General features: G+C 34.4%; 1 protein-coding gene and 1 long non-coding RNA gene across 3 annotated transcripts in view; one reads left to right on the top strand and one right to left on the bottom strand.

Annotated features, from left to right (window-relative positions):
- The window catches only part of LOC118181882 (zwei Ig domain protein zig-8-like), a 762,563-nt gene that overhangs the window by 453,281 nt on the left and 289,022 nt on the right, over positions 1-20,260 (top strand). The gene's annotated exons all lie outside the window — the stretch shown is intronic.
- The window catches only part of LOC146996990 (uncharacterized), a 65,398-nt gene continuing 54,697 nt past the window's right edge, over positions 9,560-20,260 (bottom strand). Inside the window, exon 3 of the long non-coding RNA XR_015041850.1 lies at positions 9,560-11,713. This is a non-coding gene — a long non-coding RNA (uncharacterized LOC146996990). The remainder of the gene's footprint in view (positions 11,714-20,260) is intronic.

The following is a 20,260-nucleotide window of genomic DNA, read 5'->3' as shown; positions in this document are numbered from 1 at the left end:
TACTTTTAAAGGCAGCTGGGGATTAGGATGACTAGATCCTGGCGGTGACTAAGTATTATCCACCACGGTTTTAGTTCGGGCGCCACTGTAGAGATATTAAATCATTTTGAAGCAGGAGACATGTAAAGTCAGCAACGAAACTCGAAGGACTTACCCGCTGAGTGTGTTACCAATACTCTGCGAACGCATGCTGGATAGAGAGAGAAATTACGTTATAAAGTAATAAATAGTTTTCTATTATGTTTGATAGAACAGTTTACATGGTTTTATTTTTATTAAAGCGGCCATTGACACGCTTATATTCAGTGGCAATCTCTAGATAACTTTATTACAAATTTTGATTTTGAATTTTCCTAACAATAAACTTTTCTTTATGCATTGCATATAATCCGTTCTACCCCACATAATCTCCCCCCGAAAGAAGTTATTAAGATTGGGAAAAAATAAAAATAAACAGGCCTACTGTCGCATTCATTCTTATTGCAGCTAGATTCGCATGCTAGATTCTTATTGCAGCAATGCAAAATTCATATCAGTAAACCCACTTAACGTGACAGAGGGAGGTGGGAAGAAGGCCAAAGGGACAAATTGCATGATAAGGAAAGAACACACTGATAACGCTGAACAGCAAGAAGGAAGTTCTTGTGGTAAAGCGATAAATTATTTTCTCTTTTTAGTTGATTACGGCAAAACACTTTAAGACTATCCGCCTAAGGGTGGGTAGGTAGGTAGGTGACGGTGGACCGGGACGCCTGATGTATAACATGGGTAAACAAGCATGATCCGCCTAAGGGGAGGGATGTCGTCTTAGAGGACCTTCCAAAGATGAACTGGCTCGTGTACACGTTACACAGGTGACGGAGGCCGGGGACGCCTGGTGTTTAACAGGGGTAAGCAGGCATATGTCCCACGCACTCCACTATCCAAATGCAACAACTGCTTGGAGCCGCATCGGGAGCTTATTGATACTCCATTCAGATTAAACATAGCCATACAGGGGCAACATTGTGCTATACTGATATTTGATGTACATTTTTGGGTGGGGTAGTCTTGTTTGTACAAAGAAGAATGCATAAACGCTACAAACACCTCAAACATTTTTAAACATTTAAAACACCTAAGACGCTTCAGACATCTAAACACTTAAAGACACTTGAGAAGGTACCCCAAAACACTTAAACACTTAATACAATACACAATACAAATATGCATAAGAAGTAATACAATGTACAGTGACACAATATGCAATAATGAACGCATAAAATGCGATACTCATATGCTCATGTACACAGTAACGCAGTGCACATGTACACAGTACGTATTACACAGGACACATGAGTAATAATCTGAGATATTAGCATGTTAACACGCGCAGTGCAGTAGCGATGGTAGTGTACAATCAATGAGGCTATATAGGTAATAGAATATGCAATAGAGGTAGTACAATATACAATAATACAAAGTGCAATAATAAACACATATAATGCACATGAGGAAAACTCGAGTGCAACCAGTTCGTTCGCCTGGAATCGAGCCAAGGTCGGAATTTCCAGTTTTCCGCGAGTCTACCGCTCGGCCGCTGGTGGACTAATTATTTTCTGAATATAAAGGTTCAGTCAAAACCTTCATGTCTGTCACGTACAGCGTTGTGTTCTAAAACAAAGTTTGAAAGTCTGATTCGCCAGTTTTCGGTAATCTACAAATTAACACTGGACCTGGCATTTTGGCTTAGAGTATTCCTCGGGAGCACTTTGGTCGGCTGGACTGCTACCCGGATGAATAGGGTGCTGGGTCTGGGCGTCTGGTGCGAGTCTCACGTGTGGCCTTATTCTGGCCTTGCTCTGGATATTGGAGGACGTGGCGCTAAACCAATTAACCATAACGGTAAAGGGATGATGCCCACGTCCCCCGTTCCTAATCCTAATCCTATACTCGTCGCAATATGCCACAGCTTTCAATATCGAAATAAAAAAATGATTCAAATTCAAACTAATTTCAAATTTCGTGAAAAAAAATTCTTGAACTGACTTTCTTGTTTCGAAAATTATATATGTGAAAGAGAAACAAAATCTATTCTTTAAAGGGGGTAAAAACAAAGTATTTACTTAGTATTTAGATTTCCGGGGAGGTATCCTTCTTTTCGTCCGTATTACGTTAAAAAGAAATTAAATTGCATCCGCTGCGAAGCAAATTAACATGAAATATCCAATGTAACATACCCAGGTGTGCGTGTGTGGTTTCGGAAGATAAAAGTTTTAAAGTACATTCCGAACCCCGAAGTACTAAGGAATGGCTGAGAAAATATTTGCATATGTTTCACTTTAAGAAGGAATCGCAGTTTGCTGTTATCAAGCTCGAAATAAAAGCCTCCAGGTCAAGAACGGTAAAAATACAAAACTTTGCAAGAAGAAAGAGCTATGTGAAGTTTTTAAGAGTGACAGTTATCCTTCAGTAACAAAGAAGAAGGAAAAAATAGCTTCTGCGGTTTTCGAAGCATTTGAATAAATTTTCTGCCATGAGGAGGAAAAAATATTAAAAAAACATAAGCTTAAATCCACGGAACTGATGAAAGCGGGTTTTGCATAAAATATGTATCTGTGTTATCTTTACTTTTTTCCAAAAAGATGCTTTATAACATATTTCATGCTCTGCCCAACAAAAATAAAGCTATTTAAAATATTTAATCGAATGTTTTGGAAGAACGAAAGTAGTATTTACAAAAGCCTTCTGTTTAAACTAAAGCGAATCTTTTTATAAAATTTGCAGCTTTTTTTATCGCACTGAACTCGATTGTTTCTGTTTAATTTTATTAGGAATTGAAATTTCTGTTAATATTTACCTATCGAGCATTAAGATAGAATGTCTCATTTCTTAAAAAATCTAAAATAATAAATAAAATTTAAATTAAAAAGTTTAACTTATAATAGAACTTTTTAAATTTCCGATTCATTTCGAAGATTAGGTAAGATATATAACTTTAAAGATATTAAGGCATTTAATGTGTAAGAATAAGTATGTATTTATTTAGTTATAAACTGCTTAAAGTTCTCTTCTTATTTTCACGGTATCAAGCTAATTATTTGATTATTTATTTTACTCTTTTAATATGTATCTCGTTGTAACGAATGTTTTCTGCCAAAAAACGATTTTAATAAAGTTAAAAAAACATGAAAGTAGTACCTCTAAGTAATCGCGGTTAGTAATCGCAACCTAAATCTATGATTTTCTGCCCACGTTTTGGGTAGTTTTTCAAAGTCTTCGGTCCAGAAATTTAATGATCGCGAGTCCAAAAACACATCAACCTCATTTCGGACATCCTGTGCAGAATGGAAGAAAGGAATCCTATTCGAGTCCGTAACAGAATCTTGCCGGTGAATGCAGACACATGTGGTCTTGTATTATCTTAATGCAAAATTACCTTTTTGCACCGGAAATAAGCTCGACGTTTTTAACTTCGTAGCAGCGTCAGCAAGGGCTAGCATGTAGCTGTACATGCACGTAGATGTACTTGTTGTAGCATGTTGATGTACATGCATGTAGCATGTAGATATACAGTGGTGGCCAAAATTGTGGACACTTTTGAAACTTTTTATGTTTTTGAACTTTGTATGCTTATAGAAAATGTTACTTTCGCAAAATGCAAACTTGTATATATCATTTTAAAGAGAATTTGTTACTGGATTCAATACAAAACACAAAATTCAATTATTTGCAATACAAAAAAAGTTATATGTACTTTAATATAAATAAAAAACACAGTTATGAACTGGTTTGTAATGTCTAGCTTTCCTGGCCAATCACTGTTCTTGTTCTGAGAACCAAACAAATGTTAGTAACTGCTAGTAGAAGCTGATATCATGTTTACACTTGAAACAATTTATTATTTTGCTTTGTTCTGTAGAAGGAGGACCTGTTTCTTACACACTGCAATTACAAGTAGGAATTTTTGTAAAAATTTTTAATATTTAGTCAAGAAGCAATGACATCAAATAAAAGAGTAGATTGGACACCTAGAAAGAGATGTAATATTATTGTGTTACGAGAAAGTGGTCTTTCCTATGCTGAAATTGTAAGACAGGTGGGTGGATCAGTGACTACATCTGGAGTCCGAAAGTTTTGTTTACGATATCAGGAGAAAAATTCAATAAAAAACAAAGAAGGAAAAGGCCGAAAAAGGTGCACCACATCTATTGATGACAGAAGAATAAAACGACTATGTCTCCAAGATAGAAATATGTCATCAGCGCTCATCAGAAGTGATCTGAATGATGCTGGTGTTTCTGTCAGTTCAAGAACAATCAGGAGCAGATTAACAGATGTTGGACTGAGAGGTAGAATTCCACGAAAAAAAGCCTTATCTTAATTTTCAGCAACGAAAAAAAAGACTACATTGGGCAAAGGAACACATTAATTGGACAGTCAGTGGTCACAAGTTATATGGAGTGAAGATATCGTTATTCGGTAGTGATGGGCGAAAATATGTAAGACGTAGAATAGGAGAAGAGCTACATCCTGACTGTATTCAAGGAACTGTGAAGAACCCAGTTAGTGTTATGATTTGGTCATGCATGTCAGCAGATGGTATTGGTCGCCTTTATGTCATCGATGGGACACTGAATTCCAGAAAATACATTGACACTATTCTAGAACCAAAACTTCTACCTTCCATCAGAGATCTCTTTCCCAACAATGCTTCGTTTATTTTTCAGCGGGATCCTACTCCTTGCCACACGGCTAAAATATCGAAAGGGTGGTTTCGTACAAAGAGCATTAAATTGTTGTCATGGCCAGGAAACAGTCCTGACCTCAATCCTATCGAAAATTTGTGGCACCGTGTGAAACCTCTTGTCCGAATGAGGCGCCCATCAAATTAAAGGGAACTAATCGATGCTATAATTGTTTCCTGGCATCATGTAATAACGAAAGAAGAGCTTAAAACTCTTGTCAGCTCAATGAAACGTCGATGTGGAGCTGTAATCAAAAATAAAGGGTATCCTACTAAGTACTGATAACTCACTGCAATCATCACTATCTAATGTATATCGATAACTATTATCGTTTAACTTTTTTGTATTGCAAATAATTGAATTTTGCGTTTTGTATTGAATTCAGTAATAAATTCTCTTTAAAATGATATATACAAGTTTGCATTTTGTGAAACGTAACTTTTTCTATAAGCATACAAAGTTCAAAAACATAAAAATTTCTAAAAGTGTCCACAATTTTGGCCACCACTGTACTTGTTGTAGCATGTAGATGTATATGCATGTAGCATATAGATGTACTTGTCATAGCATGTAGATGTACTTGTTACTGTAAAGGGTTTTACCCTTATCCAGATATTCTTTGTACGACATTTCCAGCAGATACAAAGCATGTATTTTTGCTAGTCAAATTACGCTTTGCGACACTGTCGACGGGCTCACCGGGAGAAGACGGAACCCCCTTTTCTCACCTGTGTTGTTGAAGTAAATCCAATTTTCAGCACAAGTGATGATCTGGTCCAGATATTTATCCTGGCATTCATATTCCAGCAGATTAGTGCGGTCCCCCAATACGTCTGTCCTTATCTACTCCAGTCAGACAGACATTGTAACGTCTTTGCGTTGCTATGCTGCCAGCATAATACTAGTAAGACATGTAAAGAAACCTCGCGCTTGAAGTATCAGTGCTTAAAGATGCACGCGATGTTAATGGAACTCTTTGAAACTGTAGAGTTCGTGGAAATTTTTGCGAAACATGAAACAGACAATAAACATCCAAATTTGGGATTCCAGATGCCCATATTCGAGTGGAGGACTATGTTATTCAAAATTTGACATGCAGATTCTTCGTTATTTAACTTACTTAAATATAGTACAGGGCTGTAATATCTGGCGGCAACAATTTCAATAGTGATTCAAACTTTTACAGTGAAATATGCAAAAGCAATTCCTTTTAATCTATACTCGATTGTTGCGTTACTTAACTAAGATTTCACTCTCTAACTTAATCAGTACTTAAATCTTTAAGGCACAAAGTTATATTTATGGAACATCTTGTTAACAGACTACGGAAGAGCACTATCAAACTGTTCTATTTTTCTAAATCATTATTTTGGCAATGAATCTTAACGTACAATAAATTAGTGTGAATAAACAACGAATATTCACTTTAGTATAAGCACCCCTTTATGTCGTAATTACTGTAAAAAACATCGTAGCTGTTATCTCGAACAAGAGCAATATCGCAAAATAGTTTTAAATTGATTCAAGACTATCTACTATAGATTTCTTACTATAGAACACTTGGAAAACATATTTTCAATACTATGACTTTTTCTTTCGTTGCTCAATAATTTTTTTAATTTTTTTACTTGCATCAACTTCTAAAACTTTGATATCGATTCAAAATTTTACTTTTCCTGGGGTTTCTTGGAAGAAATAAATTCGTCAGAATTTAAAGAGGGTAATTAGGCAAGTGATTAAATTTATCAGAATGGGATGCGTCTAACATAGGTCATAGAAATCTCAAGTTTACCATCTGCTTTCTTACGAAAAATGGACATGCTAAAATATATATATGTTTTTAATTTTTTTGAAAACTGACTATATGTGGTGTTTTGTAGTCCTAATAGAATGGTTAATCTCACGTTTGGTAAAAATCGGTTAACAAACATGCGCTTGGGTCTCAAGAGGATATAAATCCTAGTTCAGTTAGAAATGATAAATGTTATTTTGTTAGTAAAAATTAAAATCCTGAACTGAAATATAAAAAAGATGGAAAAATTAATTAAACTAATTGATAAAAATTCTAAATATTGACCAAATATTTTCCGAAGACTTTTAATTTTTTTTAAACTTGTTAAGTTATTCTTTAATTGTTGTATAACAATATTTTAGTGAATATTATAATTAATCATGCAACGGCGATTTTACTTCTATGCATATAAAACTTGATTTTTTTTCTGTGTATAGGACGCTTGTTTTCACAAATAAAGTCTTCAAAGAGGCTATAGTTTTGCATAAATAACGCAAAATAATGATACAGAAGAGATGCCACTAAGGGTTATATAAGTATATAATTAGAAGGAAATCTCTACGTATAATAAAAGAATGTGTCTGTGTGTCTTTCATTCGTGCAGCGCGTAAGCAAGTAGACCTAGGGCTACGAAATGTGGTACATAGGTGCATCTAGACAAGAGCCAGTGCACCTCGAAGCGAGTTTTTCAAAATTCGAATCAGAGTTTTTTTTTAATTTTATCTTTTCGATTTTATCGCATCATTTTGAATAGTTACATTCTTTTAGAAATGTGGTTTTGGCAACAGCTGTTCATTCAATGGACTGCTGATTGTTGAAAATTAGCACTGTTGCCACTTGGAAAAATGAGAGCGATCAATTCTGTGAAGTTTTTTAATTTGTTTCTCTTGTATACTGCACGTTTGTTGAAAAAAGGCAACGGGCACTTGATTAATTTATTTATTAGTATAATTCATATTTGTATTGAGGGATATTGCTTATTTCATTGTAACTCTGTTATATGTAATATTTTTTTTTAATTTGTGGTTTTTTTAAGTCCAAAGTGGCTATTGTTTTCATTTTGCGATTTTGCGTTCACTATGAACGTCCGTTTCACTTTTCAAACTGTTGCCACCGAATGTTAGAGTCCTGCATTATATTTGAAGAAATTAAATAATGAGAAATCTGCATAAATTTCTCGCATTGTGATAAAACAACGATGCATAGAGCAATCGAATTTTGAATGACTTAATCCTACTGCGAATATGGGCATCTGGATGCCCAAATATGAAATTTGGAATTGTTTTATTATCGATTTTATATTTTGTACAACTTTAACGAATTTTTGATTAACAAACTCAAGGATTTCAAAGCGAGCCATGGCAACGTTGTACAGAAAAAAAAAAAAAAATAAATAATTATCTTCAACGCGCGAGACTCTGTATCGGAAATTCTAAAGGTATGCTCAATTTAAAACTATTTTGCGATATTGCTCTTGAACCGAATTTTATACTTTAATTGCGAAGAACGTGATATTTAATAAATAAAGGTAAAAGGTTAAAAAAAAAAACGCGCCTTTGGACGTAGTTTAAAATCTGAAACCTTTTAGAATTTTTTTTAATGACGTTATTCTGCAGAATAAAAAAAATTCCGCACAGTCTTTTAATTTAACGTTTGGTGTTCCCTTTAGGCATTTTCCCGGTACATTTAAAAGGCAGACGAAGGCTGGCCGCATAGCTGCAAATAAATAATAAAAAGCGGACATCTGGGTTTATTTAATGTTAAAAGTAAATAATGATTTGGAATTTGAACGCGGTACCTTCGTGTTCTGCGTGATCAGGTTAACAGTCTTCACTGGTGTTCATAACTCTACGTCCGGATTCGCATAACGTTAAGTTTCAGTTCTAAACTGCAACCTTCAAGATGTGACCTGATGACATTTGTATTCTGTTAGTTCTGTTCTTTGTGGTCTTGTGGGATCAGGTGGTTTGATACTCTGTTAGGAAGTTACTGCCTTGCAGATAACAGTATTCTGTTTCCTCCGCCAGAAAAAAAAAAATAACAAACGGAATAAAAAACTTATTTAAGGTTGGAGAGGGAACTTATTTTACGTAGCAGCCTTTTTCCCTTCGTTAACAGCCAAGCAATTAAAATAAGATGCGACACCATGCATCACCGTGCAGAAGTCATCTTTGTTTCGAAAAAACGCGGGGGGGGGAATGTGCAGAAAAGGGAAAATTTACTAGAACTGAAAAACATGGCAATGTAAAATTCAAAATTAAACAAATTAAATAATCTTTATTTCGAGAATACATTACGTACAAGAGTGAAATCAAAAACTAACTTGCGTCCTAATTTTAACTTATATTTTTAATGAAATATATTTTCGCATTAATTTAAATTAAGACTTATTACAAAAACGTACTACACTTATTTTTATACACTTAAACTACTTTTATTTCAAAACACAAAGGTGCCATAATGTCAAACATACCCTACTAAGCATATTAGTCTTTTTAATGGCACGAAATATATCTGGACTTCAAAGAAAAAATTTAAAAATGCTTCTCATCTCCACTTTAATTGGATTTCGGTAAACATTTCTTCAAAGAAATAAATCACATTCTTCATTTTTTAGTTTTCATTTTCGAGTTTTACTTCTATACTAAACTGCTCTCGCCAAAAAAAAAAAAAAAAAAAAAAAAAAAAAAAAGCCCTTTTTTATGTCTCGTCCAATTCAAGAAATCATCGAAACCAAAATCTCAATCTTTTTTTTCAACCTTCCCCCCCAAAAAAAAATCCGTGTAAGAAAGAAAAAAAAGTTTGAATCGAACGTGTTAAAGGGGTTTTTTGTTCTGACGATAGTAAAGCAACAACTGGAATAAAATAAAATATCACGTATCGAACTCTCAACATTTTCGCTGTTATATCTGCAGTTACTTGGTCGAGAAGTAAAATAATATGGGGAGAAGGACGCATCAAATTTTTAACAGGAAAAAAATTCAAAATACTAAACTATTGTAAAAATTCCGAAAGGTTTCACATTTTACCGTTCGCCGAAAAAAGTTTGTTAAGGTGTCTTACATTCTTGCTGGCCTCGCAGTCTACCAATTTGCTATTACACTCACTGCTACTAACCCCCTTCTTTTTGTCTTTTTAGCTTTACTAAGCATTATTTTCTTTGCACTTACGCCTTATACTTTTCAACATCAAAATTAAAAAATTTAGAAGCAGCGTAGCAGTATACATTTAGAATTCTCGATGCAGCTTCAAGTGTTGGCATACATTTTCTCCTTTTACAGTTTTTTTCTCATTTCTATTTATCAGTGTTCAGTTCCTTACTATGATGGCTTTACAACACTTTTTTTATCTGTTTTTGTTATTAACGGGTTGTGGGATTACTTTATTTATTAAATTTTGCATTCTCGGCCACATAAAACTGGGTTCAACGGCAAAATCGGAAAATATTTAAAAACAGCATATCTGTACAATTTCCCATAGACACTCTTGCTCACTGGAGATAAAAATGTTTTATTCCGTTTTATTTTCCTGCTCGCTTTGAAATCTTTGAGTTTCTTAGTCAGAAATTTATTAAAGTTTAAAAAATGTGAAGCACATAATAAAACGAAACCCAAATTCAAGGTTCGGTCTTTCAGGTTGACACATTCGTACTGCGTTATTCAAAATTGGATGGCCGTAGGTATCGCTGCTTTTTCACAATGCAAGAACCACGCACACATTCCTACAAACTCTTCATTATTAAATTTCTTAAATATAATACAGGAAGATAATATTTTGTGGCGACAATTTGAGAAGTTACACAGTCGTTTACAGTGATTCAACGCAGCCCTTCTGAGCTAACGCCCCTTTGGGCTAAAAGGAAACTGTAATTTTGCATATAATTAAAAAAAAAAGATTATTTACGTATGTACAAAATTCGCAACAATGTATTGAAATAAATGTTATAATAAGCTGCGATTTAGGAGCAAAGTTCTTGAACACATTCTTGGCTTTTAAATCGTATAACTTGTTGATAAACATATAACTTTAATGTGAAAGATTAATTAAAGATCTTATACTGTGTCAACAGATGGTTGTTAATGAATAGTTCTGTGTAAAGAATGTTGTGAACAGGCAATTTACTAGTCAGAATAAACGAGAATTATCGTGTGGAATCGCAATGGAATCGTAATCGTACTGCGAGGAATCGTAACTTTTCTGTGCCATATGTCTTGCCGTTTGCTTTCCTAATTTTCAAATCTTTATTACAAGACAATTATTCGTTTTTTTGCCGTATAATCATTAAGAAGAATATTACTTCTCTGATAGAACCACTTGTATTAAATTTCGTTGCTTAGATGAAAATTGAAAAGAGGCTATTATTGCAGGAATGGTGTATTTTAATAAATCACATTTCAAACCTTTATTATTATTTTTATGCATATGTTCCACGCTAAGGCACTACACAGAAGGGGAGATGCTTTCGTGGAGGACTTCCTAAGAGAAACTCGCTCGTATTTTACATGTTACATTGGGGAAAACCATGAAATTGCCAATGCAGCCAGCCCGTTTGCTGAATTCGAACCTCGGACCGAACTACCACCAGTGTTCAGGGACTTAACCGCTCTGCGCCTGGTGGACCATTTCAAGCTTTTGCACTGGAGCATTTTTCTCGTCTAAAGCTTTCATCAGCTCGGACTTTTTTTTTGCTTTATCTGTGCAATGTGTAATTTATTTGAAGGCAACATTTTAGTATTCAATTTAAAAGGTGAGATATTTCAACGTTCTTTTGTTATTATCATAATGTGAACATTTTACAAATTAAAGTTTTTATTCTAAATTTTCTGACTCGTTTTCATCACTTTAACTAGAATTACTGTGTTATAATACTTTTTATTTCTTTCACTGGTGGATAATGTCGCTGTCATCAGAATAACTTCCATATTCATCCACACTAAATTCATTATCACTGCTGTCTTGAAGTAATGCTTCTTCCATCACAAATTCCTCCGTGGTGACATCCATCACAATTTCGTCACAATTTTCCATCACAAGTTTCTCCAGTACGTTTTTATTTTTATCGGCCAAATTGCAAAGTCATAGGTTATTTTGAAGCAGGCGTACCTAAAAAATTTACAATGCTCTCGCCTGGACTCGAACCTGGATCTCTCGAATACACTCCGAGGGTGCTACCTCTGCACCCCCCAAAGGCATGCTGTAAGGAGGAAGAAAATACGTTATAAAACAAATGACTAAATGTGGAAGTCAACGAAACATTAAATCACATGCAACTAAATTTAACTGTAAATTACAATCCCGTGATTTTCAGTGCAGTGTATTCTTGATGTGCCGTGAGAGGCACACTTCGAGTGCCCGGGAAGAGTACTTAGAGCGCAAAGGGTTAAAAACCGCGCATAATGTGTTATTTTTTACTCAAAAAAAAAAAAAAATCGAAATAACTACATGTTTTAAATATTTTCTGGAACGCCAACGAGGTTATGAATCATTTCTGTAGCAATGTTTCAGGTATTATGGAACACACAGTGGCCCACCGGTAAAGTCGCCGAACACTGGTAGTTCGGTTCGAGGCTTGATACCCACGAACGGGGAATCCTCCACGAAAGCATTCTTTCCCCTAGGCAGATAGTTCTCGAAACTTTGCCGTAATCCATAAACGGCAATAATTAATAAAACATAATACCATTCCAGGTATTATGTTTTATTTAATGAGTATGTTTAATCCTTGCATTAAGGGAGCTAATACACCTTAATAAGCCCCTTATGAACTTCGAATATGTTACAGTTGCAAAAATTAGTATATTTTATTTATTTCAAAAGCAATTACTTCCAACCTTTTACAGCTGACTACATAACATAGCTGCTTTGGAAACTAGTAACCAGAAGGTTTGTGTTGCGACAAATATTTTTGTAATTTAATCCACTTTGTGACAAAAGCTTTCGTCGTGTTTCCACCTTGCGCTTATGATGTTTTAAAAATGGCTAATGATACATACTTGAAATTTGACGGAATTCTTTACGTTGGCACTATTTTCTAACTGAACCAGAAATGTGATGAATATTTTAATATTAAAACATTTTATGCACAAAAACATTACATCTTTTTTAAAGAAAAACATTTTATAAACTCAGCTCCGAATAAAATAAGTATTTAACATGAAATTCTGAGAATGTTTGGTTCACAGTAGTTTCCAAATGTTATAAAAGCTATAAATTAAGTATGGAATTAAATTATGCAATAGAATGTTTTAAACTGTACGCGCAAGGTGGAAACATGACGAAATATTTTGTCACAAAGCGGATTAAATTATACAAATATTTGTGGCAACACAAACTTTCTGATTACTATTTCAAAAAGCAGCTATATTATGTAGTCAGCTGTAAAAAGTTTGAAGTAATTGCTTTTAAAATAAATAAGGTATTCCAATTCTTGCAACAGTTACATGTTAGAAGGTGTATGATTCTCCTTCAAATTTCCTAAATAATTTTCCCGCAAAAATTAGATTTGAACGCAAATATAATTTTAATCCATAATAAATAATTAACATTTTATTTATATTTATGCCATGAAAAGGAATCTCGGTGAAACTACATTATTAACGACAGTACTCTGCACTAATATCTAAGGCATTAAGCAGTTTTGGACTGAAAGGACAATATTTATTTGAGGCATATTACAAGAAGCAGATAACAGCTCAGATTTCAGAGAACACTAATAGAAGTTGCGACAGAAACTGGCACGAGCCTAGTTGCAATTATAGGTTTTAGCTGAATCTGAAATCCTCTTATGCAAGTAAATATTATTTCGAGGACAAAAGTTGATTTTTGATGAACCAAAAGCATCTAAATCTGTCTTCTCTCACTTATTATAAGCTTCGCCTCTTTAAGCCGTCGATTAATCCGTTGAGATCCTTGTTCGCCGGGCTTAACAACGTATTTCCTAGAGTCTCTTGTTCTTAGCAAACTCATGACGTAAGAAGTGTTAATAACGTTAATCTGGATTACATAAGTGAACGTCAGTGTAATACTGTTTATTTCTCGACCATTTTGTTCTGACATATGAGTACGGTATATTTAGTAATACGAAACACTATTTAATTAATTTCTTAGAAATTAATAAGCATGGGAATATTAATCTGAGATTAAAGTAAAGCTTTGGAGCAGTGTTTATTAAACTTTTTCCAGTCGCGACCCCCTTTTATCACTGGGATTTTTTCGTGACACTCCAGGACCCCATAATATTTACAAAAATTCTGTGGGATCCCCCCCCCATAACTATTGCGCAGTGTTACGAAATGTACAGGCGAGGTAAGATGGCCTCCCCGCAAAGCAGGTTTAGGGTTGCAATATTTCGCGAGAAATCGTGCATTTGGCGACAAAATTGGCGATATACTATGGACGGATGGAGAACCTTCTGGAACGAATTCTTAGCGGTTTAGCCCAGAATGTTCCCGAACACAAGCCGAAAGCTATATCAACCCTGCTGGTCCGCAGTCAGTGTGTGTGTCCCTCATCGAGAGTGTGTCTAGGGAGTTAATCCCTGCGGAGTCGATCGAGTTGACAGCCAGGCAGCAAGTGCCGAGTGGGTCGTCGAGTGCACCGAAGGAGTCTGTTAGTGTATCGCTGTCAGTGCATCGTCGAGAGAGCGTGTTGAGCTCCGGAAACGACTGAACCGAAGAGTCGGGAGCTGTGCTCGTGTGTAGTCGAGTGCATCGCGAGTTGTAGCGTGGAGAGTCTCCAGAGTACTTGGAGTTCCGAGAACGACCAAGCAGAGTCGGGAGCTATACTCCGGAAAGCAGAGTCAGGTGCTTTTCAGGAAGCTGTCTCCACCGTGACAGCCTGATAATCTGAACGCTGTGTCGCTGATCGTGTCAGCGTGTTTATAGAAGTTCATCGTCGACTGTAAAACGTGTTTTGGAGCTGTCCTGACAATACTGGCTAATAAAGTGTGTTTCGATACTTCATCAAATGTCGTCGTTATTCTCTCCAAATCCACACGAACCCCGTACGAAAGTGAAGGAAGAAAATAACGTTAACAATTGGTGTCAGAAGAATCAGAAAAAGAAAAACGTAGCAGCGCAAATCCGACACACGCGTGTGCGAAGCTGTCAATTGTTTCACTTTTCTCTTTGTCTTTATTGTCTTATCTTTATCTTCTTTCTGATACATTGTGTAAAAGTTTATGGTAATTGTAAAATTATTATAATATATTAAAGAAATATCAAAACTGCTAAAAGTTTTAGCGACCACCTGCTGCGGGTCCCGCGACCCACAGTTTACGAAACCCTGCTTTTTAGAGCTTACATCGGCAAATATAGCGTTTATTCGATGGACTTCACAGGAAATAACCTAGTGTATAAAGTTCTTTACTTTGCGTTTCATAAAAGCTGTGATGCTCAAAATGCAACGAAGAAGAAAAAACATATTTTAATATGTAAATGCGAATAAATCTCTTCATAATATTACATTAAAAAATACGTTTTAATTAAGTGTTATTTGCATATACTGGCGGCGGACACACCACAGTGACGCATGGACTTTCAAAGATAAGAAAGTCACTTGTGTGCTCTCTTCAGAAGTAACAGTGTGGGAGCTTATAAGGTATTTCTCCCACCTTCCTAGCGTGCCTTCGTGGTGTAGTGGTTCTGCAGTCTGGGCCGGGATTTCAGAAATCCGAGTTTCGATTCCCGGCGAAGGCGTTGCTAATTTTTCATATATCCGGCCTCCCAAAAAAAAAAAAAAAAAAAAAAAAAATCCTAATGTCTTTACAGTGGCGCCCGAACTAAAAGGGTGTTGGACTTTTGGGGCGATTTTTTTCAAAATTCAAATCAGATTTTTTTTTTATTTTATCTTTTCGATTTTGTCGCATCATTTTGAATAGGTTCCTTTTAGAAAGGTGGTTTGAGCAACAGTTTTTCATTCAATTTTATACTAGACCGCTGACTGTTGAAAATCAGCACTGTTGCCACTTAGAAAAATGAGAGCGATCATTCCGTGCAGTTTTTAAAGCAAACGTTTCTCTTGGATGCTGCACGTTTGTCGAGAGAAGGCAACGGGAAGTTGGTTAATTTATTTATTAGGATAATTCATATTTGCATTAAAGGTTATTGCTTCATTGTAAGTTTGTTATATGTAATAATTTTTTTTTTTTTTTTTTTTTTTTTTTAATGAAGTTGTTCTGCAGAGTAAAATTCTGCGCAGTTTTTAAATTTAACGTTTGGTGTTCCCTTCAGGCATTTTTCCGGTACATTTAAAATCCAGACGAGGGCTGGCAGCGTAGCTGCTTGTAAAGAATAAATTAAACGACCTTAAAATAAAAATATTCAGTCAAATGATTGGTGCAATCTAATCTAATAATAAGAAAATAAAACTATAGCATTTCGTATTTATCTGGTTTTGTTTGCGCGTATTATACTTCCGCAGATACATATTAATCGCAACATAAAATGCAAAAGTATTTTATACGATCCATTATACAATGAAAGTCTTATTATATTTCTAGAAACCATTAGATTAAACCAAGCAGTATCGCTTAAATTCAAAATGAGCTTTGGAAAATTTCTATAAAAACAAATCGGTGACGTGCAGTCTCCGTCCGAATTTTCTGGAATTCTAAATAGAATCTAATTCTCTAGAAGCATTTCAAATTTAAATGATACTAAAAATTTAATAGCTGGTTATTCTTGAAGTACTTGAATGTAATATAACCAATGCGGTATCCATTCAAATATAAAACGATATTACTAAAAAAAGACCAGCCTTTTGGGTATAAAACTTAAAATGTGATATTGCATTTTGAGGACGGCTTTTAAAATCTTCGTATCTGTCGTATGATGATGAAATTAAACGCCTACAGTTTGCAACAGAATTTCGAATTGTATTTCTAGAACGGCTAAAAGTATTCTAAAGGGTAATGTAAGTTTCGTGCATTATAAATTCTAAATAAATATAAATTTCTGTTTGATGCATTAGGAATGCCAAATGTTTTTTCTTGTACATTTCCTAATCGAATTCAGCGATATCTCAAAAGAAATTTAAACGATGGACTGTTTCTTAACTAAAATGAATAACAGAAATATTTGTTTCTAAAAGCATACTAACCAACTGTTAAAATTATGTTTCAAACACTAAACAAGATTAGACTGAGCTTTTAGACTGGACGAAATCTAATCTTACATTACAGACAGGTTATAGAGAAATTCATTGCAGTTTCAGACACATTTCAGTAGGAAAAATATTAAATTAGGAATATTTTCTGTGAAGCAATTTTCCTGATTGCCAAAGAAGGAGGTCGAGATTCTCTGGAATGGCAAGAGAGATTCTATTAAGAGTGAATATTGGTTAATTTTGTATCATGTGCTTCCGATAATAAATTAATGCTAAAATATGTGTGACAGATAGCGTATTGTTTCGAAATGTACAGGTACGGTAAGATGGCTTCTCAGCAAAGAAGTCTTAGGGTTGCCATAAAATAGAAAGGAAAGCAGGGTTGCCACATTTGGCGAGAAATAGCCCATTTGGCGACATACCATGGACGGATGGAGAACCTTCTGGTACGAATTCTTACCGGTTTAGCCCAGAATGTTCTCGAACACAAGCCGAAAGCAATATAAACCTTGCTGGCCCGCAGTCAGTGAGTGTGCCTCGGCAGTGCGAAAGATAGTGTGACTCATCTAGTTGTCCTTGCGGAGAAGATATAGTTGACAGCCGGCCAACGAGTACCGAGTGGGTAATCGAATGGAAGAGTCTCTTAGTGTATCGCAGTTAGCGCATCGTCGAGAGAGTGTGTTAAGCTTCGGGAACGACAGAACCGAAGGGTCGGGAGCTGTGCTCCGTGTGTCATCGAGTGCATCGGGAGTTGTAGCGTGCAGATTCTCGAGAGTACGTGGAATTCCGAGAACAACCGAGCAGAGTCGGGAGCTGTACTCTGGTGCTTTGCAATGAAGCTGTCTTTACCGTTGTAGCCTGATAACCTGAAGGGTGTTTCTCTGATTGTTCCAGCGTGTTTATAGTAGATCTTCGACGACTTTAAAAAGTGACTTTGGAGCTTTCCTGATTAATATTGGCTAAATAAAGTGTGTTTTGATATTTCATCAGGTGCTGTCGTCATTATTCACTCCAAATCTTCACGAACCCCGTACGAACGTGAAGGAAGAAAATAACGTAACAACTGGTGTCAGAAAAAAAAAAAAAAAAAAAAAAAAAAAAAACCTAACAGTATTGATTACAGAAAGGAGTTTATATTTCAAACACCATAGTTTACTTTATTTTGGGAAAATGCGGCGTACAAAAACAAGAAATAAATTGAACACATAACTAGATTATTCTGAATCTCCAGTAATTTTGCTACAAATATCTAATTTTTAGCCTGAAAGGGCTCTTAGTCTTGCAACAGCATTTTGCGTCGATTAACTATAAATGTACGTTTCACTTTTCAAATTGTTGCCACCAAATATTATCGCCTTGTACTATATTTAAAGAAATTAAATAATGGAGAAAGTACATGAATGTATGTACGTCTCTGGCACTGCGAAAGAACAACAGTACTTAGAGCCACCCAATTCTGAATAGCGTAGTCATCCACCCGAATATGAGCATCTGGAGGCCCTAATTTAGATGTTTTTTTATTGTCTATGTCATATTTTGTAATACTTTAACGAATATCTGTTTAACAAACTGAACAATTTCAAATCGAGCAGTGGCAAAACTGTGCAGAAAAAAAAAAAAAAAAAAAAAAAAAAACATTATCTTCAGGTTGCAAAACTGTTCATCGGAAATTCTAAAGCTATGCTGTTTTTAAATATTTTTAGCCTAGAGAAAGAGCTTAGAATTCAAAAGCTCTTGATATGTGTATGTGTGTGTAAATGAAAAAAAGTCACTTTTGGCTTGATATAAAGTCTTAAAGCTTTCAGATTTAAAAAAAAAAAAAAAAAAAAAAAAAAAAAAAAAAAAAAATTCCTTTTAGTATATTCCTTTAAATGACCAAGAATAATTTAAGTAAATTGGAAAATTACTAATCAGTTAATGTTGAATATGCACTGAAAACGTTTGTTACGGAAATAATTTCTTTGATCTCGCAGATGTTCAATGTATTTTCAAGCTATTTCATGACCTTAAATTGTATGTAAAATTAAATCCCCAACATACAAAAGACTTTATTTACTTGAAAGTGGATTATTATTTGGATAATACTATTTGCAAGCGTATAATAATTTAAACAATATTGTAGTATAAACTTTGAAAACAATGTTAAACCGTACGATTTCATGTAATTATGTCGTCTACTTATGCTCAGTTATATAAATGCTAGAATTCTATAATGATAACAAACTTTTTACTTGAATAGTATTATACCGCTTTAATTAAAAATCATTTTAATTTGAAATGCCAAGACTAATTTTTAAATGTTCTTTTATTTGAAAGAGCAAACGATTTCTTAACTGCGTGACAAAATTGGGAGACAGGCAAAATATTTAGGAAAAGATGTTGAGAATAACACTTTTGAATGGAATGAATCTTTAATGTAAACTTAAACTGAATATACCACAATATCTATGTATGTAAAGACGTCTTCAAATATTATAAATTCAGTACCCTTTAGATTAAAATGTTGCGAATTCTTTTATATCATTAGCTTATTTGTCATTTAAACACAAGGTTGGTTTAATTGCCCGTAAATAAATCTTAAAAAAATAATTTGTACGTCCTTGTACGAAGTAAAAAGGAAGTATTGAAATCGCGAAAAGTTTCAGGCAGCATATTTCAACGAAAATATCCATTTTGACAGCTATAGAATGCAATTTAATGATGTTTTTGCGCGATATCTGTACGTAAGGACAAAATAAAATACGCTTTTCCTTCAAAAAAATTATAAAACTGCTTTAAAATTCATTCTGAAGAGAATTTTTCGTGGCGTCTGTACGAACGTATGTACGTACGTACGTATCTCGCATAACTCAAAAACGAGTAGCCTCAGAACGTTGAAATTTTGTATATAGGACAGCTATAACATGTAGATGTGCACCTCGTATTTTGGTTGCAATCGGCCGCACCAAACGTATATATATATATATATATATATATATATATATCTATATATATATAGATATATATATATATATATATATATATATATATATATATCCACTCTCTTACCCGGCGCAGTGATCTCAGTTTCTTTACCCTTATATGTTTGTAAATTGTACATTTTTTGATTTAAAAATGATTGTATTATGTTGATTTTATCTTCCGGTTAAGGCTTTTATGCCTTTAGTAAATCTGTGTGCAATATGTTTAGAATTGTCAACAATTTTAAAGTTATTTAAGTGCCGCGAAGTCTTTTTTTATGGCGGCCATTGATATTTACATTTGAAACAGGAGACTAGTGGATTTGTTGCCAATCTAGAGAAACTTAGCTTCGCAACAACAAAGACAACGCGTTCATTTATTATTGCCAATTAAATCATGCTTAATTCTTTCTGGAATTTTTTCGAGAAAATAAGTCTTTTAGATTTACTTCGTAATTTTTAATATAGATATTTTGAGTTTTTATGTATTTTTGCCTTCTCGCGAAGTGAGAACTGAATTAATTAAATGAGAAATACTCATTCGTCTGTGAAAAACTGTTTCTTTTTTGTTTTGTTTGCTTAATTTTATTTATGCATCATTCTAGCTTTATTATAGTATTTGAATAGAACATGTGGCAACGATTAGATAATTCTATTCTTTAAATGATATAAATTTT

This window comes from Stegodyphus dumicola, chromosome 6 (genome assembly GCF_044657685.1).
Source record: "Stegodyphus dumicola isolate Sdum_Otavi_A_Nest chromosome 6, ASM4465768v1".
Lineage (NCBI taxonomy): Eukaryota > Metazoa > Arthropoda > Arachnida > Araneae > Eresidae > Stegodyphus > Stegodyphus dumicola.
Note: the sequence above shows the minus strand (reverse complement) of the source record. Positions and strands in the feature narration are given on the sequence as shown.